We start from the raw sequence: 6,000 nt of genomic DNA, 5'->3' as shown, positions 1-6,000 counted from the left end.
ACTTTGGATAAATATCTCAACAAAAATACATTACTGCACATTTATGCTGGCCAAGGATAAAGGACAACCATGGCAATTTCAAACAAAATTAGCAATATATTCGCTTTAACTTCTCCTTATACACTATACATTATTCCTTGGGCTAAAATAATGGATGGACCTCTATGTGCCAAGACTCTGCCAATAGCACTCTGAAACTGTCAAGATATGCATAACAGGATTCAGGAGAAAGACATTGATAACTCTGCCTCTCACCTGCTAGGAAAGCAGATACCACGTTGTCAGCCTATTTCTTCAGTCACACCATCAAGATTGCCAGTTTGCTCAATTGAGAATCAATAACATAAACTAACACCCTGCCAGCTGGCACTATACCATGTCCACATGCCAACATGCTGCACCAGCCATATAATAATTGTAAATACTTTGCAACTTACAATTACATCCCTTAGGTGCTGCAAAAATAATCGTGCACATTGATATCACACTTCATAACAGTAGGCTTGTCTAAATTAATGGATTCTTTTTCTTGCCCATGTATAATCCAATAGAATTTGCAATGGACTTCATAGAGTAATATAATCCTGCCATTGAATACCAACTAGTGATGTTCGAAAGTAATCTATTTATTTGTCGAACAGGTCATTAGCGAAACAAGTATACATTAGCATTTGTACATTTGTCTGACAGCCCAGACCATTGATCCAAAATAATTCTCTCAGTTTCAAATGAATCATTCTATTGATACGTAAGTTTTTGAATGAGCTGGATAGACACCCTGTTAGATGTAATAATTGTTCATCCAATTTTCCCTTCAAAGTTACTATGACCCCTGTCTCAACTTTTCCATATGACAAAGCATCCTGCGAGGCAACATTCCTTTGCCTAAATCATTTCCTCCTAACCATTTATCGTCACTCTGTCAGTGACAGTTTTGAATCGATGCTCCTTTGTTATTGACGTGCCAACCAGAAGATACAGTTTCCCCTATTCTCTCTACTGAAACCTTTCAAGATTTTGGAAGTTGCTATTAAATTGCTTAAACTTCTCTGCTCCAGAGAAAATAGTCCTGCTATCTTAAGTCTCTCTTTATAACTTTATTCTTGCCTCACTGAAACTTGGTGAACCTTTCTAACATCTTATGTAATACACATCATTCCTTGAACAAAGACAATGGACTATGTGCTTAGACTGTCAATGGCACAATAAACAACTGCCAGGAGATGCACAACAGGAGCAACACATTGATAAACCCTGAGATAAAAACAAAAAAAACTGCGGATGCTGGAAATCCAAAACAAAAACAAAAACAGAATTACCTGGAAAAACTCAGCAGGTCTGGCAGCATCGGCGGAGAAGAAAAGAGTTGACGTTTCGAGTCCTCATGACCCTTCGACAGAACTTGAGTTCGAGTCCAAGAAAGAGTTGAAATATAAGCTGGTTTAAGGTGTGTGTGTGGGGGGCGGAGAGAGAGAGAGAGAGAGAGAAGTGGAGTGGGGGTGTGGTTGTAGGGACAAACAAGCAGTGATAGAAGCAGATCATCAAAAGATGTCAACAACAATAGTACAAAAGAACACATAGGTGTTAAAGTTAAAGTTGGTGATATTATCTAAACGAATGTGCTAATTAAGAATGGATGGTAGGGCACTCAAGGTATAGCTCTAGTGGGGGTGTTTTTTTAAAATTTTTTTTTTAAATAATGGAAATAGGTGGGAAAAGGAAAATCTTCATAATTTATTGGAAAAAAAAGGAAGGTGGAAACAGAAAGGGGGTGGGGATGGGGGAGGGAGCTCACGACCTAAAGTTGTTGAATTCAATATTCAGTCCGGAAGGCTGTAAAGTGCCTAGTCGGAAGATGAGGTGTTGTTCCTCCAGTTTGCGTTGGGCTTCACTGGAACAATGCAGCAAGCCAAGGACAGACATGTGGGCAAGAGAGCAGGGTGGAGTGTTAAAATGGCAAGCGACAGGGAGGTTTGGGTCATTCTTGCGGACAGACCGCAGGTGTTCTGCAAAGTGGTCACCCAGTTTACGTTTGGTCTCTCCAATGTAGAGGAGACCACATTGGGAGCAACGAATGCAGTAGACTAAGTTGGGGGAAATGCACGTGAAATGCTGCTTCACTTGAAAGGAGTGTTTGGGTCCTTGGATGGTGAGGAGAGAGGAAGTGAAGGGGCAGGTGTTGCATCTTTTGCGTGGGCATGGGGTGGTGCCATAGGAGGGGGTTGAGGAGTAGGGGGTGATGGAGGAGTGGACCAGGGTGTCCTGGAGGGAGCGATCCCTACGGAATGCCGATAGGGGGGTGAAGGGAAGATGTGTTTGGTGGTGGCATCATGCTGGAGTTGACGGAAATGGCGGAGGATGATCCTTTGAATGTGGAGGCTGGTGGGGTGATAAGTGAGGACAAGAGGGACCCTATCATGTTTCTGGGAGGGAGGAGAAGGCGTGAGGGCGGATGCGCGGGAGATGGTCCGGACACGGTTGAGGGCCCTGGCAACGACCGTGGGTGGAAAACCTCAGTTAAGGAAGAAGGATGACATGTCAGAGGAACTGTTTTTGAAGGTAGCATCATCGGAACAGATGCGACGGAGGCGAAGGAACTGAGAGAATGGGATGGAGTTCTTACAGGAAGCGGGGTGTGAGGAGCTGTAGTCGAGGTAGCTGTGGGAGTCTGTGGGTTTGTAATGGATATTGGTGGACAGTCTATCACCAGAGATTGAGACAGAGAGGTCAAGGAAGGGAAGGGAAGTGTCAGAGATGGACCACGTGAAAATGATGGAGGGGTGGAGATTGGAAGCAAAATTAATAAATTTTTCCAAGTCCCGACGAGAGCATGAAGCGGCACTGAAGTAATCATCGATGTACCGGAGAAAGAGTTGTGGAAGGGGGCCGGAGTAGGACTGGAACAAGGAATGTTCCACATACCCCATAAAGAGACAGTCATAGCTGGGGCCCATGCGGGTACCCATAGCCACACCTTTTATTTGGAGGAAGTGAGAGGAGTTGAAGGAGAAATTGTTCAGTGTGAGAACAAGTTCAGCCAGACGGAGGAGAGTAGTGGTGGATGGGGATTGTTCGGGCCTCTGTTCAAGGAAGAAGCTAAGGGTCCTCAGACCATCCTGGTTGGGTATGGAGGTGTAGAGGGATTGGATGTCCATGGTGAAGAGGAAGCGGTTGGGGCCAGGGAACTGGAAATTGTTGATGCGACGTAAGGTGTCAGAGGAATCACGGATGTAGGTGGGAAGAGACTGGACAAGGGGAGAGAGAAGGGAGTCCAGATAACGAGAAATGAGTTCTGTGGTGCAGGGGCAAGCTGACACGATCGGTCTACCGGGACAGTTCTGTTTGTGGATTTTGGGTAGGAGATAGAAGCGGGCCGTCCGAGGTTGGGTGACTATCAGGTTGGAAGCTGTGGGAGGAAGATCCCCAGAGGAGATGAGCCCCAGCTATGCCTGTCTCTTTATGGGGTATGTGGAACATTCCTTGTTCCAGTCCTACTCTGGCCCCCTTCCATAACTCTTTCTCAGGTACATCGATGATTACTTCAGTGCTGCTTCGTGGTCTCGTCGGGACTTGGAAAAATTTATTAATTTTGCTTCCAATCTCCACCCCTCCAACATTTTCACGTGGTCCATCTCTGACACTTCCCTTCCCTTCCTTGACCTCTCTGTCTCAATCTCTGGTGATAGACTGTCCACCAATATCCATTACAAACCCACAGACTCCCACAGCTACCTCGACTACAGCTCCTCACACCCCGCTTCCTGTAAGAACTCCATCCCATTCTCTCAGTTCCTTCGCCTCCGTCGCATCTGTTCCGATGATGCTACCTTCAAAAACAGTTCCTCTGACACGTCCTCCTTCTTCCTTAACCGAGGTTTTCCACCCACGGTCGTTGACAGGGCCCTCAACCGTGTCCGGACCATCTCCCGCGCATCCGCCCTCACGCTTTCTCCTCCCTCCCAGAAACATGATAGGGTCCCCCTTGTCCTCACTTATCACCTCACCAGCCTCCACATTCAAAGGATCATCCTCCGCCATTTCCGTCAACTCCAGCATGATGCCACCACCAAACACATCTTCCCTTCACCCCCTTATCGGCATTCCGTAGGGATCGCTCCCTCCAGGACACCCTGGTCCACTCCTCCATCACCCCCTACTCCTCAACCCCCTCCTATGGCACCACCCCATGCCCACGCAAAAGATGCAACACCTGCCCCTTCACTTCCTCTCTCCTCACCGTCCAAGGACCCAAACACTCCTATCAAGTGAAGCAGCATTTCACTTGCATTTCCCCCAACTTAGTCTACTGCATTTGTTGCTCCCAATGTGGTCTCCTCTACATTGGAGAGACCAAACGTAAACTGGGTGACCGCTTTGCAGAACACCTGCGGTCTGTCCGCAAGAATGACCCAAACCTCCCTGTCGCTTGCCATTTTAACACTCCACCCTGCTCTCTTGCCCACATGTCTGTCCTTGGCTTGCTGCATTGTTCCAGTGAAGCCCAACGCAAACTGGAGGAACAACACCTCATCTTCCGACTAGACACTTTACAGCCTTCTGGACTGAATATTGAATTCAACAACTTTAGGTCGTGAGCTCCCTCCCCCATCCCCACCCCCTTTCTGTTTCCCCCTTCCTTTTTTTTCTAATAAATTATAAAGATTTTCCTTTTCCCACCTATTTCCATTATTTTTAAAAAAAAATTTTAAAAAAACACCCCCACTAGAGCTATACCTTGAGTGCCCTACCATCCATTCTTAATTAGCACATTCGTTTAGATAATATCACCAACTTTAACTTTAACACCTATGTGTTCTTTTGTACTATTGTTGTTGACATCTTTTGATGATCTGCTTCTATCACTGCTTGTTTGTCCCTACAACCACACCCCCACTCCACTTCTCTCTCTCTCTCTCTCTCCGCCCCCCACACACACACCTTAAACCAGCTTATATTTCAACTCTTTCTTGGACTCGAACTCAAGTTCTGTCGAAGGGTCATGAGGACTCGAAACGTCAACTCTTTTCTTCTCCGCCGATGCTGCCAGACCTGCTGAGTTTTTCCAGGTAATTCTGTTTTTGTTTTTGTTTTGACATTGATAAACCCTGTCTGTCTTCTGTTCGGTATGTGTATACCATAATGATACCTATGGTTTCCGTTTCCTTTTTGTAATTGGGTATTCAGAACTAGTATTCTAACTGTGGCCTATCCTTTGCATGTGAGAACTTTCACCAAGTTACCCCAGCATTGCATTTACCTTCCAAGTATAGAATATCTTCCTGTGGTGTAGCCCTCCATCTAGTGATTCAGCTAGGAACTGATGAAAAAAAACAACTCTTGAAAGACTGACAACTTTGACACTGCAGACAACCTTCTGAGTAGGAAAGATTAGAGCACTTAATTGCTAAACAGGTCACTGAATAATTTTAATTTGCTTTTTAAAAATTCCAATGAATCTGGCTGTCATCATCCCTCAATCTCTCCTTTGTATCCCACTTGAACTGACCTCTAGCAATGCTCCCTCCTTCTACCAATCATTTGCTTGGTCAGTGGGTAAGAATCACCAAACCTCAGTCCGTCAACTGAACGCTTTTGCCTCCCTTCTGGTCTTCCTGTGATTGGTTTTCTAAGATCAAAACTTGCCATTTGCAGGTCAGCAAGTACTAATCTCCCAGCCTGCGTCCCACTACATTAATTCACTAACATGACCAGCTCATTCCACCACAATTACTTTTCTTCAGACAGAAAGCAATGCTGGAGAGTGGGCTTCATTTTAACACTAAATTGCTCAATGCTTATTGACACACAGAGCTAAAACTTAACAAGGCTGCTTTGCACTGAAGTAACAGAGGAATTGGATAGATTAAAATTAGACCAAGATCCATGTAGACTGCCTTTTACATCCTGATAATCACCATTCCACTTGCAATAAATAAACATCATGGTTTACTCATTTCAATAAAAAGCTAAATGCTGGACATCTGAAAAAGCACCAGAAAA

Source organism: Carcharodon carcharias, chromosome 9, assembly GCF_017639515.1.
Source record: "Carcharodon carcharias isolate sCarCar2 chromosome 9, sCarCar2.pri, whole genome shotgun sequence".
NCBI lineage: Eukaryota > Metazoa > Chordata > Chondrichthyes > Lamniformes > Lamnidae > Carcharodon > Carcharodon carcharias.
The sequence above is the reverse complement of the archived record's forward strand: the minus strand, read 5'-3'. Positions refer to the sequence as shown.